The 12,999-nt window shown below is 41.4% G+C and overlaps 1 long non-coding RNA gene across 2 annotated transcripts; it reads left to right on the top strand.

Annotated features, from left to right (window-relative positions):
- The first annotated feature begins 2,329 nt into the window (after nucleotides 1–2,329).
- On the top strand, nucleotides 2,330–8,457 carry LOC123959460. 2 transcript variants are annotated; one of them, XR_006822300.1, is made up of 3 exons: nucleotides 2,330–2,408; nucleotides 7,928–8,133; nucleotides 8,287–8,457. It is a non-coding gene; the product is annotated as an uncharacterized LOC123959460 (long non-coding RNA). The 2 variants fall into 2 exon arrangements; XR_006822301.1 differs by lacking the exon at nucleotides 2,330–2,408 and adding an exon at nucleotides 7,325–7,451.
- Nucleotides 8,458–12,999: the final 4,542 nt, after the last annotated feature.

Here is a 12,999-nt window from a genome sequence, read left to right as displayed (position 1 = left end):
CACAGGTGCTGGGCTTAAAGTGTCTGAGTCGCACTCTGGCCTAGATTCGGAGCAGAGTGGAGACACTCATTATCATCCAGTGAGAAATCTTTCACTGCAGAACAGACTTTTTGCCAGCCATAAATTTAGGGCATTTAAGCTCTTGTCGCTCTGCCACTACCTCACACTTTCCCAACAAATACAGTAACTCAATCACTCTTCCATTATCACCACGTTTACCAGATTAAGAGGAAGAGACCCCCTCGACCTCTTCTGTGAGAGATAATGTTCACATTCCTATGGCAACCGCTCTGTCATGGTCAGCGGTTTCTTGCCAGACAATAAAACACACAAATGCTGTATGCTGATCCAAGATGTCGATAATAACAAAAACCCAAGCCACCTTCTCCCAAAGTACAACTCTAACCACTGTGATCATGATTCACTTTTGTTACCATCTTTTCCATACAGTTCTCATCAAGGAAACATTTCAAATTCAGAGGTCTGGTCAGAGAAGGAAGAAAACACATACATATAAAGGAAGATGTTCACCCAGGGGCTAACCATGGCCAGTATTTGAAACACTATCAAAGATCTGGTCTTCTCTTTGTCCTTTGAGAATAGTTACACTTACTGTATCTGCTGCTCAGTCTGATTTGTGTTAGCAGCTTGACAGACAGCCAAGGCACTTGGACGAAAAGGACAGAAATTTATAGTGCAACGCTTCATTTGCCTTGGCCAGGTGTTCGACAGCCTCAAAAAGCTGGTAAGCTCAGATACTTTGAACCGTATGATAAGGATGAACCCAAGTCAGACACACGCTATGCAAAGAAGAATCCAATTTTACATAAGGGCTTTCAAAGAAGTGCGACATCCGTAATTGAATATAGAGTACTCCGATAAAGTGATCAAAGCAGAGCGCTGCAAAGTTAATGAAAATAAACACAGCTAAAAAGTGAATTTCTCTTTAGTGACAGAGGGGTTTAAAAGGATGTTTCATCCTTAATGCTGAGACCTGTCTTTTAATAAGGATCATAATGAGGGGTTTCCTTTATATATATAAAAAAAATCACATGTCTGCAAACAGGACAGAATTTGATTAGGACAGCCAGCTCTTTTCGATGTGTATGTGTGCATGTGTGTGGATGTGAGTGTGTGGAATAGATCCATCCATTCCTGATGTGGCTCCCAGCAGTCGACAGCTCTGCCAACCGTTGTCATTTTCTGGCAGCCAGATTACTCTTGGGGTGGCATTTTCACAGTTGTCAAGTGAGGATTTAATGGCCAATTATCCTCAGATAAATATATCTCTGCCGAGGAGAGGGAGCCATCGTAGGAGTGGGAGACTATCGCTTCTAATTGTGGGCTAAAGAAAGAGGAAAACATGTCTGGTCAAAGCCTCCAGAGACTGGCCAACTCTCTATATCCCTATGCTGTTACTTCATCATCTCCCAAGAAGGCAGTTGGATCCCTTAAAATAAAATCAACTGTACTGTAAATCACGTGTTACTCTTACAGCACAAAGTACACGCCGTCGTTAAACAGGGTGTCGCCATCCTCACTTTAACCAGAGCCGTGCTGTCGATAGCTTTTTTTTTCCCACACTGGTGTTCATGACAGGGAAGGAAATTGTTCACTGAGGAGACTGTTCAGGCCAGTAGGATGGCTGAAACACAAGAATAATGGGATTATGGAACGAAAACATTGAAAACCAAATTTAGCACCTTGCTGAACTACAGAGGTCAGATCAAGAAACAGACTCAAATATGACAAGTAATGTTTTTCTAAAACGTTACGGTGAGGTTTATTTACACAATATTGCACTTTTTTTCAAAAACACTTGCATTACTTTTGGAATAAAAGATGTTAAAAAAAAAAAGAAATCCAGACTATCTTCATCAACAGTTTATGCAGATTTTAACTTCCTGAACTTAACAGAGCACCATCAAAACAGTTTTAAAGACATTTAGTGGAACCAAACGACCATAGAGTGGTTGTGACACTCCTAATCATTTGAATCAAGTGGCCTGTGTGGAAAACACTAATGCAAACTCTATGTCCTGCTACTTCCCCACTGAAATCATCAGTAGTAACTCCAATAGGCTCTGACTTTCACTGGCACTGAGTAAAGTTTTGCTTGAGAGGCGGCAGTGATAGAAACAGGCTGGTTTCAGGCTTGAGCATTATACAGATACATGTCTCTGTTGCTGAATGTTAGCGGAGTGTAGATGTCAGTGGGGATAGCAGCTAACAGACTGAGCGGCCTGCACCGACGTCACCTCAGGTTAATGACAGTGACAGTCTCAATCGCTGTGGTGGTGGAGAGGATTTAATGCTTCCCCTTTGCCACCAGGAAGTGCTGATAATGATGCTGGGTGGCATGGAGCGTGTCCCTTCTGACATCAGCAAAGATTTAAACTCCTGCAATGGTGAGGAAGTTCACACACACACACACACACACACGCATACACATATTTTTCTGTCCAAATTATGCCTCAAATATCCTATTCTCTTCTTTATCTTTTACTAGGACAGTACACATTAATCAATATATCAGCCAGGTCTAAAAAATAACCCTGTTTTCAACATTAAACCTGTGTCATTACATTACATTACAACAATTAAAATGTCAAAAAGCCACTTACAAGCTAAAGAAACCACTCACGGAGTAGCAGTAATGCCACCAACAAAAGTCTGTTAACATGTAGCTATCAATAAATCATTATTTCAAATATAGTTTGCCATCTGCATGACACACATAAACAGAAACAAACAAATACATGATGTAGCCTAAATAAAGAGAGGCTTCATAGCAGTGATACAAGGACAGGTGCTCAACAGATGATTTCCTTTCATATAATTATCCCCAAAAGGTATCTCAGTAGTTATAAACTACTTATTAGTGCTTGACCTATAATACATTTTTATAATGCATCATTTTTAAGCCAAACCACGTTAGTACTAGCGTACCAACAGCAAGAACATTGCCGATACGAATGCGATGGCTGTTTTGGATAGATTTCAATATGAGTAATTGGCTATGTGACAGGAGTCTACAGTTTTTGTGCAGCATTTTTGAGCTAACAAGCTACTTTGCTAACCAGCTATCAGATACAACCATGTGCAATGACCTGTGCTACACATGTCACAGTCTAAGCATGTCAAACTAGGAGCCAGACATATTTTATGCACATAGCTCATTATTTCAGATTGTAACATACAATTCAGTGGTGTTTAAAAAAAAAGTCCAATTACAGTTCAACATTAGGCTGTCACAATGCACATCAATAAGCTGTAAATGTATTTGACTTATTAAGCTACTTTTTCTGTCAATTATTGGACATTTCCTCTGCCATATAGTAACATTGGTAAAATTAGCTTACTGCAAAGGAAATACATTAATTTATTAACAATGATATTTTGAACTCTCAGAAGACACGCGGTGCACTCTGATACTGACATATCTGCTAAAAGTTCAACCTAAAAGTTTCATGTGATCTTCTGCACAGGTGTGATGTTTATGCTCTGCCTACCACCTGATGTAAAGTCAGTGTAACTCATCGAAATTGAACTGAACATTTCCCCTCCCAATTGCTCCATTCTTCCTGCTCACAATGACTATTTCCAGTTGATTCTTTGCCCATCGTTCCCTGCTACCCTCCTCTTCCTGTTCTTTCCTCCCTCCACTCTTTATATTTACATTATCATCATTGACACTGTAATGATTGGTGTGATTATGCATGCGGACGGGGCTGTGAACGGGTGTGTTGACACGGTGTTGACAGGCTGCCGCGGTCACATCTCTCCCACTGTCTCAGGTGGGAGCTCTGGTTATGCACAGCCTTCATTTAGATTCGATTACAGTGATGCACGCCTCATGGGTGTCACTTCTCTTCCGCTTCACAATTTAGGGAGAGAGGATGGGCAGTAATTGTGCTACCTGGGTTCCGAAGCCCTGGTGGCAAATCAAGCAGCGGGTGCGCGGTGGCATGTCGTCTGGCTGCCTTTCCCCAGCTCATTTATTTGCCTCCAGTTGTCAACGCGGGAATATCACTGTGTGCAAATTAGCTAGCCGGGCCTTCAAGGAGCTACACTGCCTCTTCCCGCCCACCCCACCTGAGTGACGCCGGTTATGTCCAATTACACACCCAGTAGCTGTGATTAGCATGTATAACTAGCAGCTCCAGCATGAGCACACATGTGCATATAGGCACAAACAAACACAGATACACACAACCTTATCTACATATGCTTCATTACTTGCGATCCCCGTCAATGCGGATGCATAGCCGTGTCTCTAAATTTTCATCTCTTTCTTTAAGCCTCCAAGGGGTCTTCATTGTTCCTTGCAATAAGCCGAGAGAAGCTACTAAGTGACAACCTATATATATATATATATATTCTACATGTGTATATCCAAGTCACAGCATGTGTTCTGCAATGCATAGATGAGATGTGAGCATAGATACCACACTTACAAATAATACTATTATGTGACACATGCCACTATGACACATATTCCCAAAGTAAAAGAATCTGCAGGGAACAGAAAGATCACAGTTTCTTCTCTAGTCAACAGAGCCAGTTCTCATCTTACTAGCTCCAAAGCCTTTGGGTATTGCATATTGCAAATAGCCTACAGCAGTGCAGTTATGTGGAAGAGAATAGAAAAGTACGCTGGTTTTGGTTGGTTAAATATGAAATGTTAGATCTGTAGCGTTTACTGTCATACAGTTGTTGTTATTTCAGTCTGTGGATATTTGTGGCGCTTCTTTCGACATGGCCCGACCAAAGAAGCAGTATTACTCAGGCTCTGGCCACATGTGAGCCGCACATTACGACGAGCTGTGCTGGCCTCTGACCACCCCTGCTCTTAAACTGCAGTGAAAACAAAAGACGACAGAGGGTTCAAAGTGGTGTCTGTTTTGTGTGTAGTCATGGTGGCCTGCCTTCAGATGCTTTCATCATATCTCTCAGTGATGCCACAGTGCCCAGAGGGGGTGATGTCACAGCGAGGTCAATGTCACATATGAAAGAGGGAGTAGTGGCTGCCAAGGACTTGTGGGGAGAGACAAATTTAACCAAAGTGTCCTGAGATGGGAGGCAAGAAGGCAGCATGTGGCACATTTGCCTACGTGCCTGCACATCAGGCCTGTATACTGTCAGCCAACCGAGGCCTCGAGCCCTGGGGATGCAGATAGTAAACCACATGCTTCCGTTTATGTCTCTGTCTTTCTTTGTCTCTTCTCTCAGTTTATCTGGAACGCAGTCAAATGGACAAAGTGCTCCATGAACAAAGGGAGCATTGGTATCCTCAGTACAACGCTTACTGCTCGGAGCAGCTGTGGAAATGTCAAACAGGGCTGAGATGAGAGAAGTGTCGCGAGCGGAATGAAACTGCTGACACCTCATTTCCTTTCATTCCCAGTTCTGAAGCTACTTTTGTCACAGAATGTTTTATATATGTGTAGGTCCTATCTCTCATCTCTTGAGCTTTTCACCCGACATCAACCACAGAAACACACACACGCTATCACGCAAACTGCTTCTTGTGAGCCATTTGTTCTGCCGTGGTAGTGCGCTCTTTGTTTGAACCTATACTGTCTGTTTTCTCCCCAAATCTACTTTTTAGAGGGAGTACAGAGGGAGACACTGTTATTCTCCCTGGCTGAAGGTTGTTCAGTGTGAGTGTGCTGTGATTGCTGTCTCCACTATCACTATTCTTTTCTTCCCGAAATGTAAATCTCATGTTTTAAAGATTCCTTTAATGGGAATCAAAGTCTAAATATTTCAATACAGCTATTTTATTATTCAGTAGACTCACAGGCATTTCAAGCCATCTGACTGCGAGAAATCCATGTGGCTCACGTCTTAGCGGTGCAGGTACATGGCTTCAGCTGGCAATATTACAAGGATTAGCATGGAATATGAAATATTTAGTGGATTTCTTCTCCCCTCCCTCTAAAACCTAATAAATCAAATGACTGCCAAATGTCATTAAAGTGATGGTCTTTGACTGGGTAAGAGAGAGTCCCTTTTCATATTCAAATTTGGGGTGGAAGAAATGAAAGAGCGGAAAGGTTACTTGGTTTAGCTGACGACCCACAGTGCCCCGACGCTGGGGGGTGAAGATTTGAGGAAGGGCAGATGGAAGGACAGAGAAGGAGTAGTGGGGCGCTGTGACAGAGCAGGTATTGTCTGACATGCCAGCCAGGCGTCCTCGTGGCATTGGTGTCCTGTTGGCGCAGGCAGGGCGTCTGGCCTGCTGTTTTGATTAGTCAAAGATGTTTTTTCCCCCCTCTTTCCTTTTCTTTTTTTTGGGTGAGGTGTCACCTCATAGTGGATCACAGGCAGGGGCTAGTGGGACAACCAGCTGTCTCTGTCACCAACTGTCACCAGCATTGTCTCTCCTCCCTCACTGGCTGAACAGATGACGGACATTTGAATGGCAGGCACCATTCAGTCCCTCCCGCCTCTCCCCCAAACCCAGCATACAGAGGAATCATCGATATTCATCCCCTCGCCCACCTCCAGCCTCCCTTTCTGTGTTTTGAGTCATTCATATGTAAACGTAGAGATAAAACATATGGTGCTAATTTGCAACAAATCAACAGTGACCCAGGCTGACTCTCTTCTCCGGATATTCATAGTGAGAATCACTAGACACCCAACACCTGTCTGTGTTTGAAGCCTTGCCTTATTCATTACCAAAGTGTTGGCAAAGAGTGTCAACAAAGGCTCAGCAGGCCTATAATTTGCAGTCTTCCTACAGGGTGACATAATGATGAAAATTATCAAAGAAAACTGATTTTGTGTAAGGCGCTGAGGTTGTTGTAACGCCATTGCCATTGGTCTCAAGAGAATATTTGAAAAGGAAATTATTATAGATACACAAGGCACTGTTTGTTACCTTAACTCTAAAGGGAAATCAGCTTCAAAATCATCTGTTTGTGAACTCAGTGAATGGCAGCTGTCCTCATGTCGACACCTCATAAGAAATGACAACATTGATCTAAGAGGGATACAATGAGCCAAACAAACTTTGATTTCACTTCACTTACATCATTAGAGCCACTCATAAGGTCACAGCATAAGGAATAAGATTGAGGAACATCATGAAAAACATAGCATGAATAGAATGAAAAGGAAACATCGTTGACAAAGTTAATATCCATTATACATCAAATTGATATTGTTAATTTTGAATAAGATCAGAAGTGTGAAATATTCATGTGGAGCTGTCCAAAGTTTTTTTTTAAATTCCTTTTCTCTCCTCCTTCTTCTTCTCTTCACGTTGACTTGTCTTTCTTCTCCATTAATTATCATGCCCAGGAGGTTTTTCAGGGAGAGGAGCAGCCATCAGGCTGAATCATCTTGACAAGGCGGCATGGCCCAATTACACTAGAGCTCCACCGGGCTTTGATGTGGCGGAAAAGCAGAGAGATAGGGGCAAATTGCACAGCCATATTATGGTAATGATCTGATTTAATCCTGCCACTAAACTTTATGTAGCTTGTTTAAAGAAGATGCTAACGCTAATTACAGAGGTGCACAGAGGTGCTGGGTGGGATCGGGTGGAGAGGGCTGAGCCCAGGGGCTAGCGGTGCCGGCGCTGCCGCCATGGCTGGTGGGAGTTGGGAGTCCACAAAGTGCAGCTCATAAATGTTGTAAATGAAAATGAGACAAAGTGGACTCATTTCCGTTTAATTATACATCCAGCATAGGTGAAAAGGTCAGGGGTATAGGAGGGCACGTGCGCAAGCTCAAAACCTGTTGGGCTACCATTGTTAATTAACACATCTGAGAATGGGAGGTAGAGCAGGTTCGAGAGAACAGGAAAGGGACTGAGACAGGAGTAAAGGGAGAAGCGGGGAGGGGGTTAGAGAGGGGTGTTACAAGGAACGCAAGATAATATCAGCCTGTAATTAACTTGTCACTTCAATTACAGCCCCTCAGATTGGAATTGTCTTGGGTTATGGCGCTGGGCCCTGTCTGTATGGTTAATTAGTCTGACGAGTAGCCACCGTACTCCTCTCCGCTCTCCACGCCGTCACGCCTGCAGCAACTTGGTTTATTGTTCCTGATGACTGACTAGCATGCAGCGGAGAGCGGATCAAACTCAAGAGAAGGAGCGCGACTGATCAGCTGTCACAGGTAACCGACTCCATGCTGTCCATTATTTTAATGGCTGTTATGACTTTAACCTCTTTGCTTGTTTTTCATTGTCAATTATTAATGCCTGTGTAAAATGTATTAAGATCCAGAATGTGCTTGAAATAAGCTCAAGTTGATTTTATCTTCAAACAGGAGAAGACAGATAGAGTGGCTGGTTGAACCTAAAAGCTTTGCATTTAAAGAATGAGTGACTCAATCATTCACAGCTTTGAGGAAAGACGGGCTTGCTAACCTTCATGTGAACCCACCTGTGGACCATTTCCAACTGTTAGACCACTATTATATGAGGGGGGAAAAGAAAGACATTGGAACAATGAAAATAAATAAATAGCAAAACCAATAGATGAATTCATAAAGGAATTTTCTCTGTATGCTTTTCTTGTTTGTCGGACCACAAGCCATTAGTGCCAGTAGAGATATGAAAGCGAATATAAATATCACACTGACAAATTGCAGACTAGAGAGTAGTCACAAAGTTTCCTTGTAGAACAGACTTATCTTTGATACCATTGGTGATATTCATCAAGTAAAACAGTGTATATATCAATAGGTAGAAAAAAGTAAACATAATTATCGGTTTGCATTATGCTCAGAAGAGGATCAAAGATATTTAGCATCCTTGGATAGGTTTTTAAACTTTTTAAATAAAAGTGAAGTGCTATAAATATACATTAGAGAGATAGTTGCAGTATCTGCTATGGTTTGTCCTCTGTGTTACCTCTCTCCGTGAAGATGAGGACATCTCCTGGGATGCTGAGGGCCTCTTTGTAAGGATTCATCACTTACACAGGCAGTTGTGTGTACTATCACAGCTCTTGGTGTAACTCTTTGAAATCTCACTGTTATGCAGAGCTTGCACTTGTGAGGTGCTTGTGAAGATGTGTCGAGCATTTTGACACAGGTATAATCGGAGTGGTTGGAGTGGATTGGTGTGTTTTCTCAGGGTCTCAGAGGAAACTTTGACAGTTTGTGCTCCATCAGATACTTATAGGCTTATATAGTCTATGCATTTATTTCAACAAAGCAAATCTATAAAAGGAGAAAAAAGTGTCAGTAAGTTCTGAGAGTAAATGTCACTTTTTCCATTTGAAATTCTGAAATTCTTTGCTTACTTTCTCTTTCATTCCACTCATTCCACTAAAAGTTTAACCTGTTTCAGTTCATTCATCTGCAGCTATGCTTCATAGTGTTTGTGTATTTACAGATGGACTCACAGTGCTCCCCACTTGATAGTCTTTCCCAGGGAAATATCCCATTCTTTTACATTGATTTATTGTATAAATTGTGGTATCAAACATCTTTGAAGAAAGGAAGTTGCTCTTGGCTGACTCCTTTCTCTAGCTCTTTTTCCACTGCTGTCTTGTTGCAGACATGGCTACAAGATTTAAACTCCACTCTAACAGAAAGGTAATGGATATTCAGATTACCTTTAAACGTAAAGCCCAGAATTCTCTTGCTATGACACAACAGCACTAATTACCAAGCCGGTGCTTTGAGCTAAATGTTTGCATGGAAACATGCTCATAGTGACATATTAACATGCTGACGTGTAGTAGGTATACTGCTGACCATGTTTAACATCTTAGAGAAGCATGGTAACATGCTAATATGTGATAGTTAGCACTCAAAACAAAGTACAGCACAGGGTGACGGGAGTGTCATTAGTTGATGGTGCTAAATTAAATCCTAAGGGATCACCAATGTTTACATTGTATCCCGAGGGGGACATGAATGTATGTACCAAATTCAATTGCAATCCATACAATGGTTTTTGAAATAGTGTACTTAAAGCCAAAATATAAACATCATGGCTAGAGTATATGTGAGGGGATCATTCAAGTCGTAGGATCCATCCTGTGGTGCCCACGAATGTCTGTACAAAATAACATGGCAATCAATTAAATAGCTGTGGATTATAGATATTTTAGGCTGGACCAAAATGACAAACAATCAAATGAAATTTCCACCCTTTGAGCCACATGCTAGCTTGGCTAAAAACAAGGGAATTTAAATAGGGGTCGAATTGCCCTTTAAATCCTACATGAGGACCCTCTGCTAGGCTGTATCGGTTACTACTGCATTCAGACCGCTAAGTCCAGCAAGGACTAAAAATCCAACTGTCACAAACACAGATATTTATGCATCAAGATGCATGCACTACATTACATCATAATACCTTTGTAATACAGAAATTAAGTTGGACCTTGATGGCCCATATATGTATCTGTGCTTATGTAATAGTAGTAAGACTCACATGACAATTTTAAGGTTAATTTCTGTATTTTTAAATATGGGCCCTATTTTTACGTTTTCTCAAGGACAATTCCAAAAGTTGTTACAGGAAACTCTGTTGGAAATGTGGGTGTAAAGAAACTGCTAGCAAGACTATTTCCTAACTTTGCTCCAACACAACAAACTCCTCTCAGCAACAACTTGCCCCTCACGAGATTTCAGAGCGAGAATTTACTTTGAATGAGACTACGGTTTCTTGTTAAAAACAAAGGTTGTCACCGGGTGTTATTCATATGGATCCTTACTGTGATGTTGTTATACACCTGGTATAATGGTCTGAGCCTGTCAGTGGCAAAAAGAAGCACTTTTTGTGGATGTAATTTTGACAGGCACAATTGCCCCAATGGAATATGTTGCAGCCTCTGCAGCCTCTCCACAGCTGCCGGCTAAAGCCATCTACTGCACAGATTCTAAAACTTTTTTGTAACTACTTGTCATTGTGACCCCAAATGTGTGAAAATAGAGCCCGGTTATAAAAATACCGAACTTATCCTTTAAGAGAGAACATTAATCATTTTCCAATTCAAACACGTTGTTATGCATTTCACCATACACCATCAGTTTGAACTTACAGCAAAGATTTACAGATTCATAGATTGTAGTCACTGTGGAATTGCTGGTAATAAAAAATAGCAGTTACACCCTTGAACAAAAGCATTGTTTTTCTGTGAGCGTCTGCCATCAGAATATGTCATCGACTTGAGGTTAGCTATCCCGGTCACTGAAGAAGTCTTGGCTTTGAGGGGCTGGGTTGGTGGTTGCACAAAGTCATGATGAAGCTTCCTCTCTGCCTTGTTCTCCAACATGTATCTGTCAGCCTGTGGCCTTCAGAACTCATGCCCGGAGAACCCTCTGGGGCTCGCACTGACATTGTCGTTACTGGACAACTTACAAATGTTGTGGTTTACAAGATTGACAACAAAAAGAAATTGTGTTTACTTATTTTTTACATTTGAGAAAGGCAACATTACTGTGCACATATTTACTGGAAGTGAAATGATCCATGAAAAAGTGGCCAGCTGATCAATCAAATCTGGAAACAGCAAGTAAATGAAAAAAAATGCTTGTTGATTAGACTCAAAATAAAGAAAGGATTTATGATTCTTCTGCCTGCCATTGCACACTTTCTGTTTCTGGGTTCATTGTTTTTCCTTTTTTTATGATTTCTATTTTCCATTATTTTGTTCTTTTTACTATTTTGTGTAGTTCAATTGAAAGAAAGCATAAGCCATCATTTTAGGAAAGTGATAATTGTCACACTGGTCTGGTTCTGATATAGGGGCAGCCATCCATAAAAAATCTGCCTCACCAGCAATGACACCAGCAATGGGGAATGCACACCTCATGAATAAGCTGGCATGCAAAACCTCTGTTGCAAGAAGGCTACATTCAAATGAGCTCTGTTATCAAGCTCCTCCATGGTGGCTTGCCAATAGCTGGACTGCTAGCATGACCGTTTTCCAACAGCAAAAACCCTTTGATCAGTAATAACCAATACTTTAGCAGCAGTATTGGGCTGACTGGAGCTCATACAATTTTTTTTCCATTTTGCAACTTGTTTACAAGTTATTAAGGAGCCTCCTCCCTCTTTGTAGCTGTCAGTCTGTGTAATTGTCATTGACAACGCCGCTTGGCCCACGACACTTGGGACATTCCTACAAAATACAATGAAGACAAGGCTTTGGAAAATTCAGAATCTGCAAGGGAATTGGGTTAAAAGGCAAAATTAGCCTGACAATTACTTTGTGACGGTGCTGTTAAATCCATGCAAAAAACAAAAGGTATTGAACTGATTAAAGTGTTACCCTTTTTTTCCCGACTCCCTGGGAGGATCAAACGTAGAAGTTCAGCCAGCTTCTTTTAGTGTTGCCATAAAAGTGTCCCTTCCCTCGCAGACATGATGTGAGAGCTGGAGAAGTTCAACCCCTCATATTGTTTGAAGATTACAGTATCTTTATGTGCATGTACCAAATGTGCATGTGCAGCAACAGAGCTGCAGCCTTCATGATAAAATAGCCAATGGCTTTTGAAGCTGCCTCCTGTGAATCTCGGCCCAACACATTCCATGTTGGTACTGTTTAGATAAGGGCTTTTATTCATTGTTTTAAGAGCAAACCATTGTAATACATGAGCATAGTATATATGTGCAGTACAAGAATATTTGAAGTACAAAGGGGTATTCTAGTCTTGTCCGGTCTATTCTCATTTCTTTTTATCATGCAATGGGGTAGTATGTTCATATTGGAAAGTTATCCTAAAGAGAATAAAATACAATCATAAAGTTGTCACAGTCCACAAACTGTGCAGAGCTGCTTTATGAGATGACGCCACAAATACCAGATCTGTCTGTTATTGCAAGTGACATTGTCATTATGCACTGACACAGCATCCTTGCTCTAGTGGGGCATAAAAATGTCCTACTAAAACGGCAACATAAACACGCTGATAAATTACATTTATATGCCATCAAGCTGCGACATTTGCTGACACCAAAAATGTTTCTCCAGATCTGCCGAGGCGATGGTTCTCATTATCCAGCTGAGGAGTGAGCGG

The sequence above is a fragment of the Micropterus dolomieu genome, linkage group LG20, assembly GCF_021292245.1.
Source record: "Micropterus dolomieu isolate WLL.071019.BEF.003 ecotype Adirondacks linkage group LG20, ASM2129224v1, whole genome shotgun sequence".
Lineage (NCBI taxonomy): Eukaryota > Metazoa > Chordata > Actinopteri > Centrarchiformes > Centrarchidae > Micropterus > Micropterus dolomieu.
Note: the sequence above shows the minus strand (reverse complement) of the source record. Positions and strands in the feature narration are given on the sequence as shown.